This window comes from Lynx rufus, unplaced genomic scaffold, assembly GCF_022079265.1.
Source record: "Lynx rufus isolate CCGP_SWC_20201006 ecotype Redwood Valley unplaced genomic scaffold, mLynRuf1.p SCAF_11, whole genome shotgun sequence".
In the NCBI taxonomy this organism is placed as follows: Eukaryota; Metazoa; Chordata; class Mammalia; order Carnivora; family Felidae; genus Lynx; species Lynx rufus.
The window spans coordinates 61,288,691-61,305,785 of NW_025814825.1; positions in this window are offsets into that span (position 1 = coordinate 61,288,691).

A 17,095-nucleotide genomic window follows, 5' to 3' on the forward strand; every position below is an offset into this window, starting at 1 on the left:
TGCCAATGCATGGAGTCCTCAGAGGAGAAAGCTAGTGACAGCCCCGCCCCCCAACAGTAGGCCCTGGGGGCTGGCCTGTGTCTCACCCGTGCGGCACCCCCGGCCCCCTCAGAACGCAGCCCCCTTGAGGTGGTTCAGAGCACAGAACACCCTCGCCATCATTTGCTGCAAATCTCAGCTCCCAGACGCCAGCCAGCAGGACAAAGGCCAGCAAATACCCCGGAGCCAAAGGTGTCACAACCAGCTCTGGTTTCTCAGGCTTTGCCCCTGGGAAGAGAGTCCCATCCCCGCCCAGCACCTCTGGACCAGAGGCTTCCACCCGGCCGTCGGGGGCCCATCAGTTCCGCAGCGGCTTCGTCTTCATGGTCATGGCTTGGGGCCGTCCCTGAAATGTCCAGAAAGGAAAAGGCAACCTCAGCCCAAAGGAAAAGTCAGGGCGGATCCTCGCTGAAAAAATAGTCTTGGTCTCCATCTGACCTTCATCCCATCAGCCGAGCTCACTGCACACCCCGGGAGAAGCGAAGACCTCTCCCCTGGCCCTGCAGACCATGACCCCAAAGCACGCCAGCCACATCCCATATCCCATCCCTCCCGTGAAAAGCCCAGCCTGCCTGTCTGTCCATGTCTCTTGCAAGAACTCTCCAGGCCCTGCCACCAAAGCTGGGCCCTTTGCTTCTTAAGATATACTCCCTGGGAGAAGGTCCTACTTTCCCGGAGAGCGTGTGCACTGTCAGGGACGCCTGTCACAGACGTGATGGACAGCGGCAGTCACCAGGCTTTGCGTCCAGCAGCCGCCCGAGCGCTTTGCCCCACCCCCACTGCCTCCCGACTCTGATGTTCTCCTTGGAGTTCATCAGTGAAAACCCTGGTTCTGAGGTGGAAAAGCCTCTTAGGGGGTTAATAGCGAGTGGATAGAGCAATAAACGTAATGATTTAATCCTTCAAGGGTGGCTAAGCAGGCTGCTGTTTACCCAAGTCTTAGCAGATAATTACTAACAGATAATTACAAAAAGCTGCCGGGTTGCAGCCGCCCCAGAAATGGCCACAGCCCCGATCTCCTTTGCCGAGCTAAGTAAACGCGCTGACGCCACGGAGAAATTGCGCACGAGTCGCTTTCCGGGAAGGACACCAGGCGAGAATTTCCACGGCGCTCTCTCTCCTTGCTCCTTCCCTGGCGGCTGTCTGTCTCAGCCACCACTGGCAAAGAAGGCCCCCTGGGTTATAACCCGTCTCCCCAGAGATAGACCACGGCGATTTTAACCCCGCTTCTCAAATGGCCTATTTCGCCTCTGGATCTCCCGTCAGCAGACAGGATGCAGGGGGACATCTGCTCTAGAGGCACGGTTCGGCCACAGGTTGTGATGAAGGGGCTCAGAGGTTCACCTGAGCTGTCTGGAGGGCAGGCTGAGGTTGGGGACCAGGCGGCCCTTCGGGAACTCCAAGAAGTTTGAGAAGCCCAACGTCAAAAGCGTTGTTGACTCGGACAGATTTGACTGAAATTTTCATGGAAAGGTAGAGGGGAAGATCACTCTGAACATCTCAGTGCAAAACTTTTTTTTAAACCCCGTGTAGGGGTGCCTGGGTGGGTCAGTCGGCTGAGCGTCTGACTCCGGCTCAGGTCACGATCTCACAGCTCGTGAGTTCGAGCCCCGCGTCGGGCTCTGTGCTGACAGCTCAGAGCCCGGAGCCCGTTGTGGATTCTGTGTCTCCCTCCCTCTCTACCCCTCCCCCACTCGTGCTCTGTCTCTCAAACGTAAGTAAACGTGAAATCCCGTGTTAACAGCTGTGTTTATTCCCCCAGTTTCTGTCCCTACTGCCTCTGCCCGTGTCTCCTCCTCACTGGTCTGCTGTGCACCCACAGAACACCCCCACCATCACCCCTCCAACCCCGTCAGCCACAGATGCCACCCCCAGCAGGAGAACAGCCAGCAAATACAGGCACCCAACGACATCGTGACTAGCGTGGTTTCTCAGGCTTGCCCGCTGGGGGAGCTCTTCACCCGCGCCTGAGGTCTCTGGACCAGCGGCCTCACCTGTATGTCCCACAGGCCCCAGAGCCCATCGGATTCCATAATATGCTCACGTTCACCGTCCTGGCTTAAGCTGTTCCGGCCTTGGCACTGGGGATTGCCCGGATTGCCCTTCAGATGCAGACGACGTTTTCTACAGTCATAGTCATTGGTCATGGCCATCTTCAAGGTCATGACTTGGGGACTACCCCTGCCCTGGGACTAGTGCTACCCACACGAAGATGTTCTTTCCATGGTCACGGTTATGGCTGGGGGGCTGTCCTTTCCCTGGGACTGGGTCCTACCTGCAGGCGAAGATGCTCTCCATGGTGGCCCAGTCCAGGCCACCAGCTCCGTTCTTGCCTGTCCTGTGACACCCATCCTTCAGCTGCAGGAACAGGGAGCCTCCTTGCCCAAGCCCCGCCCCCCCATCCTGTGGCAAGCAGCTCCAAGAGCACTTTCCCCCTACATGGCAGAAACGACACACATTTCCACTTGAATTACTTTCACACCGAGCACTGCTGGCCAGGCAGCCTGGGCTCCTCCAGCCGGGAAACAGCCCGGCGTGACAGGCTGAGAATTAGTGCCGCTCTGACAGGAGCCCCTCATCAAGGATGCCTGGCTGGCCATGGGATCAGGGAATTCACCGATCCCGAGGACACACGTGCCCTGCCATACAGCTCCCCGAAAGGGGTCCATCCCACAAACGCACATTCCAGATACACCAAATAGGGAGAAAATCCTTCCGCTAACCTGGGCAGCCCCCAGATTTTAAGACGTAGCTCAGCAGGCAAGGCAGGGCTCATCTTGAGGGCTTACATTCACATTTTCACGATCACGTTTTTAAAAATTGCATTACTAATTCGGTTTCTATGGGGAAAAAAATCAGCTTGATTTTTCTCACTTATGGTTTCTGAAGAAGCGAGATAAGACTGCCTGAATCTGAAGGCAGCGAGTAAATCATTACTCAGGCCCTTCTTAGGAATGTTCCGGTGGTGTGGCAGGTTTCTTGCTCAGGAAGGGGGGTGGCAGGGATCTGGGCCCCCGATCACATTTTCTAAAAGTGACCCCTTTACCACTCTTTCTTCGAAGGTAGAATGTTGTCAGGACAGTTGTTAGATAGCAATGAACAACTTATAAAGACAGTCACATGGACGCAAGAGCAGGGGACAGGAGGGTCAGGGCTCACTCTGTTCTCTCCCCCCCCCCCAGCCTGAAACCATCCAACCTTATCATGCCCTGGAGACAGGCAGACACCTCTGCTGCCCCCCATGGCGCCCTCGGGCCCACCTCTAACTCTGCGGTGCCTTGGGGACAGGTTTCAGATGAACTCACAGCCCCTTGACCTCAGCAGCTTCTGCTTCACACCTGCTCCGGGCACGTCTCCACGCACGAGGGGGCCTGCCTGGGCCAGCACACAGCTGGGAATGCAGGGGTTAATCCCCAGGCCAAAGCCCAGGCAGCGAGGGGCACCTGGGTGGCTCAGGGACCTCCAGGACCCTGATGTTAGCTTTTTCTCCTTTTGTGTTCTCCTTTCCTACCCCTCACTCCTGCTTCCGGGGGTCAGCTCCCCATGAGCTTATCGGCAGCCAGGCCTTCACCTTGGGTCTTTTACGCCAGGAACACAAGCTCAGGCACTTTCTTCCACCCAGGGGCCCACACGAGGCTGGGTATGGAGCCGACCCTCCCGTGAGTATCTGCGCGATGAACTAAGGAAGCACCCGTTTTGTGCATGGCGACATGAAGGCCCTTCCAGAAGGGTCACACGGTGAAACGAGCATATAAGCTGGGTTTCCTGACACCCGGGCCCCTCCCTGCCAGTCCCGAGCTGCTCCTCAGCCCAGCACAGTCACCCTGGGCCCGTGGCACCCACGGTGCCCACAGCACGGGTGGCCCTCCGTGGTGCTGTCCACAGACCCCACTGGGAGGCTCAGAGAGGCCAAAGTGGCCCTGTCTCTGGGCCCACAGAGCTCCACTGCCGTCACCACCCAGACAGGCCTGTAGCCGCTTCCCCGGGATGTTAGAGCGATAATTGCTTTTTGCCAGAATCCAACTCAGTGCTCGGACACCGCTTTCTGTGATGCCGGGGGGAGGAAAGGCATGTCCACACAGGTCCACGTGAGATGCCTGAACACTGATGGGGGCAACCAACTCACAGCCACCCGCCCAAACCCCTTCCAGAAGGCTCTGGTGGAAAGAGAAGGTAGGGCCCTGCGGGAACCCAGGAAATGGGAGCTCCTGTGTCACTGGGCAAGAATCAGGCATGAGAGAAGGGAATCCCGCCGGGGCTCCTGAGGCCAGAGTCCCCTGCTGGCTGTGCTGAGCAATCCCCTTCTCTCTCCAGGCCTCAGTTTGTCCAATAAAAAGCCGAGAGGTCTGGGGAGGACACCCAGAGGCAGCCCATCTCTGACCATAGCTCCCTGAGCCACGACTGGAGCAGCTGCTCTGGGAGATGGCGAGGCAGGGGCGGGGCGGGGGGGGAGTGGGTTGCTCCCACAGAAATGTTCGTTGGTCCTATAACCTTGGGAAGCCTGGCGCACAGGAGCCCCCTTGTGGGGACTTGGCTTGGCACTGCTAAAGGCCCTGAGAAGTCCTGCAGGGCAGAGCCCTATTATGTGAAGCCCAGAGTTTCCCTAACTTATGTGACCACCAAAAACTATTTCCCGAGGACCTCATATTTCGAGCCGATGACCCAGGCATTTGATTGGCCACTATCAAGTTTCCTCTGAGGATTCTGTCTCGCTGGGATGAGAGATCAGAAGTTTCCACCCTGAAAACAAAGGCCTTGGCACAGAAAGACAGGGACCTCCAGATGTTGCGTCCAGAACAATACTCTGGGGAACAAAGAAAGGAAACACCTGAAACCCTGAAAGGCTATTTGTTTCCCTTTGTTATTTATGGGAGGGTGGGCAGAGGTGGCGGGAACAGGCACCTCCAGGGGGCTGGAGCTCAGACAGCAAGTCTTTTCTCCCTCCTGGCCTCGGTTTGTCCAAAGATGAAGTCAGGGGCCTGGAGAAGACCCCAGGAGCCAGCCCAGCTCTGAGATTTGTTTCCCAAGCCGTCACCCCAGGAGGATACAGATGAACCTGTCCGGAATGGATCCTGTCTTTCTGGCCTCAAACCTGCTCCTCCTCGGGGGTCCCCAGCTCAGTGACGGCCCCCACCTCCTCCCCAGTTGCACAGACAGAAATACAGACAACATTCTCCTCTTCCCCACCAGCCTGCACGTTACCTCTTGGTTCTACTGCGGGAGCGGCACTCGAATCCCCCCCATTTATGGAGCGCCTACTATGTGTGTGGGGCCGCTGTCTCAGTCCTGGGTGGTCATCTCCTGCACAGAGCGTGACGGAGGGTTCTATGGGACTCCACCTGCAGCCCTCGGGGTCATGTCCAAATTCTTCAGCAGGTGTACATGGATCTCTGGGGACTGGCCACTCCGCCTGACTCTCCTGACCCTGACACTCGCTTTTCCCGCGATGCCAAAGTGCTGGAAGGAGCCGGAAGACGCCCCTGTGAAGCCGAGCCAAGGTCAGGTACCCAAAACACAGCCTGGCACGGGTTTGGTGCTCAAGGAATGTTCGCTCTCCGGAGTCAGCCCATCTCTGGGCAGCGAACATCTCTGATCCTCAGGGCACCTGGGTGGCTCAGTGGGTTAAGTGTCTGCCTCTTGACTTCAGCTTAGGTCGTGATCTCACGGTTCATGCGGTTAAGCCCTACATGGGGCTCCACGCCGTCAGTGTGGAGCCTGCTTGGGACTCTCTCTCTCTCTCTCTCTCTCTCTCTCGCCCTCACATGCACTTTCTCAAAATAAGGGTTCTTGGATTATCATTACCTCCCACCTCCCCTCCCTCACCTGCTCCCTGTGGGAAAAGACTCCAGGCCGGTGTATCCTCCAGTCACCTCCTCCCATGTGGCCTTTTCCCCGTTGACACAGCTTCTTCCTAAGACACCCCTCTGCTGCCTCTCAGAGCCTCTGTTAGGCCGCACGGGAGCCCGAGTTTGTCTCCTATGAATATGGCTTACTTGTTCTCGTGATAATCAACCAACAAACCCAGGTAGGATATAATATCCTTACCCTAAAACCATCAGCGACCCAAGCTGTTGACCTGGCTCCTGCCGCCCTCCAGGACCTTCCCAGGCTCATTTCCCAGAAGCTGGCATACCCAGGCCCTCCCCATCCCCCGTGTCTGCACCCTCAGAAACCCTCCTCTGCCTTCCAGACCCGGCACACTCACCCCTTCCCCGAAACCACCCCGACTACCCTCCTTGGTGAACTGGGATGTCAGGGCACCTCCTTGTCTCCCCTATCAGAGGTCCTACAAGCACCTGCCGGATGTCTCTGGGTGCCCGGTGCCGTGCTGGGAACGAGGCTCGGTGAGCGTCCACCACAACCCTGTTCGAAAAGCTCCAGAGAAGTTAAGGAAATCGGGAACCGTTGCCTCACGGCGAAGGGGACCTTGTAGGACGCCACACTTCTGTTTGCAGAGAGAGGATCCCTCATTGAATCCTCCCAGTGAGGTAACGCCTCCCCTGCCTCATCATTTCCCACGCAGCATTTCATCTTTGAGGCCCCCCCACCCAGCACCCCACCCCCCCCACCTGCCTAAAGGCAGAAATGAAGACACGGAAGCTGTTTTCCGAAGGGAGGCGGAAAGCGTGTGCCCTGAACCCGCTGCCGTCTCTCCCAGACCCCCCCCCCACCCCAAACAAGCCCAGCGTGCCTTCTCTGCTGAGACACAAAGGGACCCCCGGGCTGGGGTCTTCCCCACATTGGACAATACGCCACCCCCTGCACAGGGCTGGGCTCCAGGACAGGCTGCCACAATGCAACACCACGGCGCTGCTCCCCACCCCCAGCCCAGAGGGCCCGGGGCACCATAAACACCCCCACTCATCGCTGGTCACCTGCTCCCAGGGGCGCACTCTGCCAGCAGCCTCACCCGGGGGACCCCTGCCTGGGAGGCTGCTCCCACGAGGGCTCGGTGCACACAAGGCGAGGCCTGAGCCCCTCGGGCCTCCCGGGCCTTTCCAAGGCTAACGCTTCCCCCCGGAAGTGCAGAGGGGTCTACGGTTTCCAGAAAAGGTGGCGCAGAACCTGTATTCCAGGGACTTCCGTCCCAGACCGGTGGGAGACCCAGCCTCCCTGTGAGCTACAACCAGCAACGCCAAGACCCTGCAGCCCCACAATTAGGCAGACCTCCCCCCTCTGACCCACTGTGGCCTGTGTCATCCTCCTTGCTGGGTGGCTCATTTGTGGCCCATGAGATCTTTCTACTTGTTTCTGGAACCTCAGGCTATGAACATGGATGCCATGGCAAGTGCAACTTCCTGCCTCGTCCTTGAGAAACTGGGTAGCTAACCTGCCCCTGCCAGGTCCCTCCTGGGGGCAGGGATCAACTATGTCTACACCGTTCCCACTGGGGCAGGCCCAGGGGCCCTGAGGGCCGTAAGAGCTGGCTGACACAGCAACCGTGCAGATCGGAGCATCCCCCGGAGTCTGGAAGAACAAGTGGGTTACGTCTTGGGGAAGGGGATCTTCCAGGGATTGCTAGCTGAGACCCACACCGACAAGGCAGTGTGTCTGTTAGGAATGTTCTAGCTGCATGTAGTTGAAAATCCGGCTACTAGGGCTTGAAGAAACAAGGGTGTACTTTCTCACAGTGATAAGTCTGCCACTGGCTCGTGGCTCAACCATCATGGCCTCTTAGCCTCCTGCTCGTAGTTCCACGATGGCTCTTGCAGGTTCAGGAACCAAAGGCACACCCAGTGCAAGAGGGGCGGGAGCAACTCGCCCACCATAGCGGCCAGGGAAGCTGGGAAAGCGGGTGTGGACATTTTCCACCCTCTCTGTCGGAGGCAGGCCATCATACGGAGGCTGGGACTAGGTGTCAGGTTAGCTGCAAACGTAATGGGACGTCCCTGGACCTTTGAAAAGCACCGAGGCCACAGCAGGTGCGTGGTGGGCCCCACCGGGCACACACAGCGTATCAGGTGGAACCAGGAGGCTGTGCCCCGAGAGAAGCCTGAGGCTGCCTTGGAAACACCACTCTGAATGCGGTTGGGGTGGGACAGCAACATGAGGGCAAGAGGACCTTCCAAGTGGTAGCTGAAGGCCCCAGGACTGTCCCCTCCAGAGAAAGCTCTGTTGCAAGGGAAAGCGTCCGGCAGGGTCACGCCAGTGCTGGAGACCTGGAGTAACCTCCCCTCTCAGCCCCACGCAGCTGTGCCCCCCAGTTCTGAGCCAAGTCAGAACACGGGGGGACCCTCAGCTCTCCTCACCACATGGCCTGGTGGGCTCATCTACACTGCCTGAGTCTCTCCCAAGCTTTGCAAGACCTTCCACCACTCACCCACCCTGAACCTCTCCTCCCCTCCCTTCCCATCCTACCTCATCTATTCAGTCAAGAGCTCTCTCCGAACACTGGAGGGATCATCGCTCAGAAGGGAGTAGAGACATATTAGAGATGGGGCAGCAAACTAAATACACATATTAACTTGTTCTCATCCTTTATGGGGAGAAGGGAAAACAATCACACAATTTTAGAAGGCAGAAAGCAAATGGAGGAATAGTAAGTGACTTAGCAGATCCGAAAGGTCTGAATCCTAAGCCCACCAGGGAAAAGGGCAAGAAGAACCAAATTTACTCCCCAGAACCCTCAAAAGGCTCCTGAATGGGTGGTAACAGCTGCCTGTGGAAGTAGAAAGGAAGACGGGGCTCAAAGCTGGACGTGGCTCTCCTGGGGGGGCTAATACACGCCAGGTCTCCCCCACTATCTGAAAATGGGGTATTCCTATGACACTTTTTTTAATGTTATTTTTAAAGCGTTTATTCATTTTTGAAAGACCGAGAGAGACAGAGCACAAGCAGGGGTGGGGCAGAGAGAGAGGGAGACCCAGAATCCGAAGCAGGCTCCAGGCTCCGAGCTGTCCGCGCACAACCCCACGCGGGGCTCGAACCCACGAACCGTGAGATCGTGGCCTGAGCTGAAGTCGGAGGCTCAACCGACCGAGCCACCCAGGTGCCCCCCTATGACACCTTTAATAAGCCGAAGGCAAAGCAAAGAAGCCATCGCCATTCCACAAAAGGGAAACTCTTCTTCAGATTTCTTTTGGTTAGCAAAACACGTACTCATGTGGGCTTTCATAAAAAGGAAGTGGCATAACACAAACTTTCAGATAATGGAAGAAACCCGTACCGGCTTCAAACATATGCTGTCCTTCACGAAAAAGGAAGAACGACTGAAAACAGGGCCCAGAGCCCAGTGGCTGGAATGTGAATCTTTGGGGGACAAAGAGCAGGTTGTGGTTGGCCACCAAAGATGCCCATGTCCTAATCTCTGAAACCTGTGAATATGTCACCTTACGTGGTAAAGGGGATTCTGCAATTGTGATTTAGTTAAGGATGCTGTGATGGGGAAATTATCCTGTATTCCGGAACCACATGGGCCCAGTGTAATCACAGGGATCCTTATAAGAGGTAAGGCGGAGATGTGAAGAAAGGAACAGAGGTCCGTATATGGTAGGCCATGAGCCAAGGAGTTGAGCTGCCTCCCTAAGCTGGAAAAGCAAGGAAATGGATTCTCCTCTAGAGCTTCCTGAAGGAGCACAGCCCCACAGATACCCCGATTTTAGTCCGTGGAGACGAATTTCGAGCATCTAAGCTCTATAACTGTAAGACAACAAATCTGTCTCGTTTGTGTTAGAACGCTAAGTTAGCGCATGGTAATTTGTTATACCAGCAGTAGGAGACTAATATACCTCCTTAAACGTTTTATATTTTTATTCTTTAAGTAGAAACTTTTCAAGTTCAATGGTTGTATGTTTCTTTCTAGCATATAGAATAAAAGCTTTGTGGGGCGCCTGGGTGGCTCAGTCGGTTGATTGTCCGACTCTGGCTTTCAGTTCAGGTCGTGATCCCAGAGATGTGGGAGGAGGCCCTGTGTCGGGCTCCGCACGGACAGTGTGGAGCCTACTTGGGATTCTCTCTCTCTCTCTCTCTCTCTCTCTCACCTCCCCCGCTCACACTCTCTCAAAATAAATAAACACTTTTTAAAAGTTAGAACAAATTTGTTTTAAACAAGAAAAGATTCGTATGTATTCATCTTATATCCTGGAACCTTACTAAACTCAACTGTTAGTCCCGGTAGCTTTTTCGTACGATCCGTTAAGACTTTCCACAGACACAGGGAAGGATGCCATTCAAGAATGAACACAGTTTAACTTCTTCCTTCCCAACCAGGATACCATTTACCCTTTTCCTTGCCTTATTGTACTGGCTGGAACTGACTACTTACCTGGCTGCAACGTCCAATGGAAGTAGCAAGAGTGGACATTTGTTCTAGAAATTAAAAGGAAACATGTTCTCTTTCGCCGTTGACTACGACGTCAGCTGTAGACTTCCCAGAGGTGGCTTTCTTGGGTGAGGAAATTCCCTTCTTTTCCTAGATTTCTGAGAGTTTCCATCAGGAATATAGGATCTTGGATTATGCATTTTCTTAATCCATTGAGATGATCATGTTTTATTCAATCTATTAATAGAGTGAATTACAATGATAGATTTTCAATTCTTAAAAACCTTGCATTTCTGGGATAAACCACTGTAGGGTCATGGAATATTATCTTTTTAATACGTTGCTGGAATTAACTTGATAGAATGTTGTCAACAGTTTTTATATGTGTAGGGAATATTGGCCTGTGGTTTTCTTTTCTTACAATATCTTTGTTTGTTTTGCTATGAGGATAATACTGGCCTCATAGATGAGTTGAAAATTATGCCCTCCCCTTCAATTTCCTCATTTGTGTAGAAATGGTATAAATTTTTCCTTAAATATGTGGTAGAATTTATTTGACATAATTATTGACGGTCGGTGACTCCATTTTGTTTTTTTTTTTTTTGTTTTTTTTTTTTTTTTTAAATTTTTTTTTTTCAACGTTTATTTATTTTTGGGACAGAGAGAGACATAGCATGAACGGGGGAGGGGCAGAGAGAGAGGGAGACACAGAATCGGAAACAGGCTCCAGGCTCCGAGCCATCAGCCCAGAGCCCGACGCGGGGCTCGAACTCACGGACCGCGAGATCGTGACCTGGCTGAAGTCGGACGCTTAACCGACTGCGCCACCCAGGCGCCCCGGTGACTCCATTTTGACCTGAACCGGAAGTCCCCAATGTATCTCCTTTTATCTACCCCTCCTACCGTAGACCTTCACCTCCGGCTCCACAGCTTTTTGCTAAGTTCTTCCTTGAGGGTCCACAGTGGTGATGTAAGATGACGGTGGACAGGCTCCTAGGACATGACAGATTGAGCTTGTAGAAGAGCGATTTCACAGCAATCAGGACAGAACTCTTCATCCTGAAAAGCTTGAAGCTGGAAGAATCACCACAGTACTTGTTCTTTTTTAATCCTTTGATCCACGTGGAGAAAGCAGGTGACCCTTTCTGCCAGGGCAGCCTCAGGGGGCGATTCTAACACTCCTTTGGGCTGGTGGACTCTGGAGACATCGAATTTAGACTGAAATACGCATACATTGCCTCATAACAGAAGGAAGATGCTTAAAATGCCCTGTGATGTCTCCATGTCTCTTGGACTCAGAGTGAACTCATGCCCTTATTAATGGCCCCTCTCCTGTGGCCAAGGGATAACACTTTGAAGGGATAAAAATGTTCACTAACATCTAACCCCATCCTTCACCCTCTGGCCTTACCCAGAGAGGAAGAGAAAACAAACACCGCAAAATGTACATTATAGTTGCTGTATCCTTAAAAGATGTTTCTCAATCATTCTTGCCTTAGGCCTGGTTCAATACTTGGCAAAATAGGGGCGCCTGGGTGGCTCAGTCAGTTGAGCGACTGACGTCGGCTCAGGTGGTGATCTCATAGTTCGTGGGTTTGAACCCTGCATCGGGCTCCGGCTCGGAGCCTGAAGCCTGCTTCAGATTCTGCGTCTCCTCTCTCTCTTCCCTTCCGCTGCTCACACTCCGTCTCTCTCTCTCTCAAAAATAAAATAAAACATTTTAAAAATTTTTAAAAATACTTGGCAAAAGAAAGAGAATCGCCCCGGCACATAGTAGGCACTCAATAAAAATATGTTAAATAGAGAATTGATAAATGAATACATAAACACAAGCATCACCTTAAAGATGTCCCATGGGGGGCGGAGGGAAGGGAGGTCAATCCATGAACTTCCTACAATACCCACCCTTCCCCCTACCAATAAAACGCAGTGTGCAAGTGGAGATACGTGCAGTTTTTAAATTCTCAGTGGGGTCCGTGACCCAGAAAAGATTAAGAGCGATTTCCTTAAGGGCTTCAGACATGCTGATGAATTAGGAACATAATATTAATTTGCTTCCCGTGGCCAAGTTTCTGGCTTCTGAGGATGGGTCAGACTCTCAGGACAGCCTTGATGTCTACACGAGAGATCTCCCGATTTCTGAGCCCCGCAGAACAGCTACATTTATCGCATCTCTAAGTGCACAATTAGCTTCCGCAGGCAGCAGACCCTAATGAAGCAAACCGATTATGGATCCATTAGAGCCTTGCAGAGCACCATTAATCCTTCCCACAGCCCGGCCAGCGAGAGGACACCAGGTTCCCTGCGAGGAAGGGACTGAGCCTGGAGACAGCCATTTGTTCCCTTCAGAGCAGTCTGGCCCCCAGTGGTCTCCCCTTCCCGGAGGCATGGGGTGGGAGCGGGGGGCTGCGTGTGCCCCCGTAGGATGTCACAGCAGAGGAAGGGAAAAAAGCGCATGGCTAGGCTTCTCATTGGTTCTGTTCACCACCGAAGGGGGACAGTTTGTTTCTGGAAGGCCGTGGAATTTCCGTAGTGGCTATTAAATTTCAAAATTATTGAGCCTGTAAGAAATACACTGGGCTCTGAAAGGAATTCAAAGTGTGGCCGCATCAATTCAATCTGAAAAGCCAAATTGTGTTCTCTTGCAATTAAAATAAAAGCTATGTACCACAGAGACGAGTAAATGGCTTAGCGGGATATGCACAGACGCCCTGGAAGTCCATTAGAGTGAAAAAGTGCCCCGCTTAACCTCCTTACCCTCACCAACAATGCCAGAATCTCTACGAAGATGTCAGGACACATGCCCCGACATAGTTCCCTGACAGTAAGCTGGCCATCCAGAAACCGTCCATACTCCCTAGACTGGCTCCTCTAGAGAGAGAGGCTATTCAGAACGAGGGGCACAGACAGTGGCCCTGGCCATCAGCAGTGTCCCCTGCTGAAGGTTAAGCTTGTAGCACTCCTATCTGCTGGGGTGGTGGGTAGGATCGGAAGTAAACTTTCCGGAAGGCACGATGGAAATACACATCAAAAGGGATGTGCGTGCCCTTTGTACTAGTTATCTATTGCTCTGTAACAAGTCCTCCTGAGACTGAGCAGCCCCAAACAGCAAACATGATCTCACAGCTCCCGTGGGGTCAGGAGTTCCAGCATGGCACGGACAGGTGCCTGTCTCTCATAAGGTTGCAGTGGGGGTGTCAGCCGAGGCCTGGGCTCATCTGAAAGCTCGACTGCGGGAGAGGGGAGGAGCTCTTCCAAGCTCGCTTACGTGGTGGCGGGAAGGACACCAGACGTCGGGCTGAGGGTCTCCGTCCCTCACTGGCCATTGGCTTTTGGTTCCCTGCCACGTGGGCCTCACGACAGGGCAGCTCATGACAGGGCAGCCTGCTTTGCCCAAAGCAAACAGCCAAGGAGCGTGGGCAGGACGGATCACAGTCTTTCCGAACGTGAATCTTGAAAGCAACATCCCATCCCGTTCACCGTGTTCTGTTCCTTAGAAGCAAGTCACTTGTCTCCGGCCACACCGGAGGGGTGGGGGGTTGTGTGAGCACAGGAATGTTTGTATCAGGGGCGGGATTTATCGAGGGCCACTCGACAGGCTGCCTACACAACTCTGAGCCCTGTAACTCCACTTACTGAAGGTTGTCCTGAAAGAAATAATCGACAAGTACAAAGTTGCACAGCAAACATCACTGTTTAAGATGGGGTACCGGGGACGCCCGAGTGGCTCAGTTGGTTAAGCATCTGACTTCGGCTCGGGTCGCGATCCCATGGTTCGTGAGTCTGAGCCCCATCTCGGGCTCCACGCTGACAGCACAGAGCCTGCTTGGGATTCTCTCTCTCCTTCTCTCTCTGCCCCTCCCCGCCCGTACCCATTTTAAAGAAATAAAGAAATAAGCTTTCAAAAGAAAACAAAATGGTGTACAATTGGAGCCCATCCGGTCCAGCGGATTCGATTTGAATCAGACGAGCAACACGTTCATGTGACAGAATACTCGGCAATCGCTGCGACGTGACACAGAAGAACATTTACGCACGTGAGAAAACATTTGTGACAAAATGTCAACTTAAAAAAGAGCAGAACACAAAATCATACGCAATATGATTGCAATATTCAAGTACGTAAGGAAAAAAGTTAAAAGAAGTCTCTACTCTTTAACATGTTGGACTGTCTCTGGGTAACAGGACTGTGCGTGATTTTCACTTCTTTCTTTATACTTCCTTGTGTTTTCATAACTTTCTACAATAAATATGTATTACAGCTGATACTTCATGACACAGGTTTCAACTGTGTGGGTCCAATTATATGTGGATTTTTTTTGATACCTACAGTACTATAAACGTTTTCTTTCTTATGATTTTCTTAATAACAGCTTCTTTTCTCTAGCTTACTGTATGATAAGAATACAGTATATGAGGAGCGCCTGGGTGGCTCAGTCAGTTAAGCATCTGACTCTTGATTTTGACTCAGGTCATGATTTCAGGATTCATGAGATCAAGCCCCCTGTTGGGTTCTGTGCTGACAGCATGGAGCCTGCTTAGGATTCTCTCTCCCCGGCCCCTCTCTCTCTGCCCCTCCCCTGCTCCAGCACTCTCTCTCTCTCTCAAAATAAATAAATAAACTTTTTAAAAGAAAAGAATACAGTATGTGATACATATAACATACAAAACATGTATAACCAACTGTTCCTATTATCAGTAAGGCTCCTGGTCAACAAGAGGCTATTGGTAGTTAAGTTTTTGAAGAGTCAAAAGCCCTGTGCGGATTTTCAACGACGAGGGGAATCCACGTCCCTAACCCCTGTGTGGTTCAAGGATCGGCTGTACTTTTATCATCAGAAAAGAGAATGTTTTATGTTTTCACTCCTATGTGGATCCTGAGAAACTTAGCAGAAGACCATGGGAGAAGGGAAGGGGGAGAAATAGTTACCAACAGAGACGGAGGGAGGCAAACCACAAGAGACTCTTAAATACAGAGAACAAACTGAGGGTGGATGAGAGTAGGGGAAAGGGGAAAATGGGGGATGGGCGTTGAGGAGGGCACTTGTTGGGATGAGCACTGGGTGTTGTAGGGAAGTGATGAACCACAGGAATCTACCCCCAAAACCAAGAGCACAGTATATACACTGAGTGTGAGACAATATGACAATAAATTATATTTTTTAGAAAAGAATGTTTTTTGGGGGGGCGCCTGGGTGGCTCAGTTGGTTAAGTGTCCAACTTCACCTCGGGTCATGATCTCACGGTTCGTGGGTTCGAGCCTCACGTCGGGCTCTGCGCTGACGGCTCGGAGCCTGGAGCCCGTTTCGGATTCTGTGTCTCCCTCTCCCTCTGCCCCTCCCCCACTCACACTCTGTGTCTCTCTCTCAAAAATAAAATAAACATTAAAAATTAAGAAAAAAAAAAAGAATGTTTTTTTTTTTAAGAGTTACCCTCACTCGGGGCACCTGGGTGGCGCAGTCGGTTAAGCGTCCGACTTCAGCCAGGTCACGATCTCGCGCTCCGTGAGTTCGAGCCCCGCGTCAGGCTCTGGGCTGATGGCTCGGAGCCTGGAGCCTGTTTCTGATTCTGTGTCTCCCTCTCTCTCTGCCCCTCCCCGTTCATGCTCTGTCTCTCTCTGTCCCAAAAATAAATAAACGTTGAAAAAAAAAAAATTTAAAAAAAAAAAAAGAGTTACCCTCACTGAATGATGACAGTCACTCGTCCCACATCTGCTGTCTTCTGCAGACCTACAGGAGCAGAGATGACAGGCGGAGCAGAATACAGGAAAATCACAGCCCCGCGGCCGAGAGAGAGGACTGGGCCTCTGACCGCTGCTAGTGCTTGTCCGCCCTCGTGCGCATGAGAAACGCCCCCCTTTGGGAAGACACAGGCCCGTGCACGCATGGCTTGGTCCCCCCGATCCCGCTCTGGACGGACACATCCCCAAAGCGGGATGCACGGCATGGCCAGGAGAGCGGGCTGGATTTCAGCCCCACTCACGCGCTCAGCCAGACCCTTGTTCTCATCCTGTGGGTCCTCACCTGTCTCTGAGGGACCCCAGCTGGAAAGGCCTCGGACCCTGAATGTGAGAGGCAGGTGGGCAAAACCCCAGCTTCCGGGCGCTGCAAACTGGCACATCACCTTCTCACGGCTCTCCCTGCCCCGCTCCCGCCCTGCGGGCAGTTGTGAGAAGGTCCACCGCTTCCCCAGATGAGACACACACCAGCGAAGTGACCACCTCTCCTCCGAGACCAGAGAGCGAAGAGGGAAGTCCTCTCGTCCTGCCGCAACGTTCTCTCCACCCTGAGCTGGACTCGTTTCCCAGACGATCCTGACTCCTTCCTCCCCGTCCAGGCGCCTTCCTGGGCCTCATGTGCATAGCCACGTCTCTGTCAATAGGGGTCCCCTGACCCTGCCCCCGGCCCCGGCTTCCTCTCCTATTCTGACCGCCTCCATCGGAGGAGCAGGCAAGACGCAATCAGGCAGGCCTGTCAACAATTGGAGGAAGGGCTCGAATTTCTCTTTGTTCTGTGCCACGTGCAGCATGAGGCTCCCACGCTCGTCCCTTCTCGTCCTCAGCAGCCATCATCGTCCCCGGCTGGCTGATGAGACACCAGAGGCTCGGGAAAGACCTGCGACTCTTCAGAGGCCACACGGCCGTGCAGGGAGGGACGGGGCTGGGACCGAAACCTCGTCCGTGGTAGCCCACGATGCCTCTGCATTTCGTGCCACGAGGAGAAGCAGCAGGAAAACACGGCTGTGGGTCAGAAACCCACAACATCTGACTTGTTAATGACACGTAATCGTTCAAAA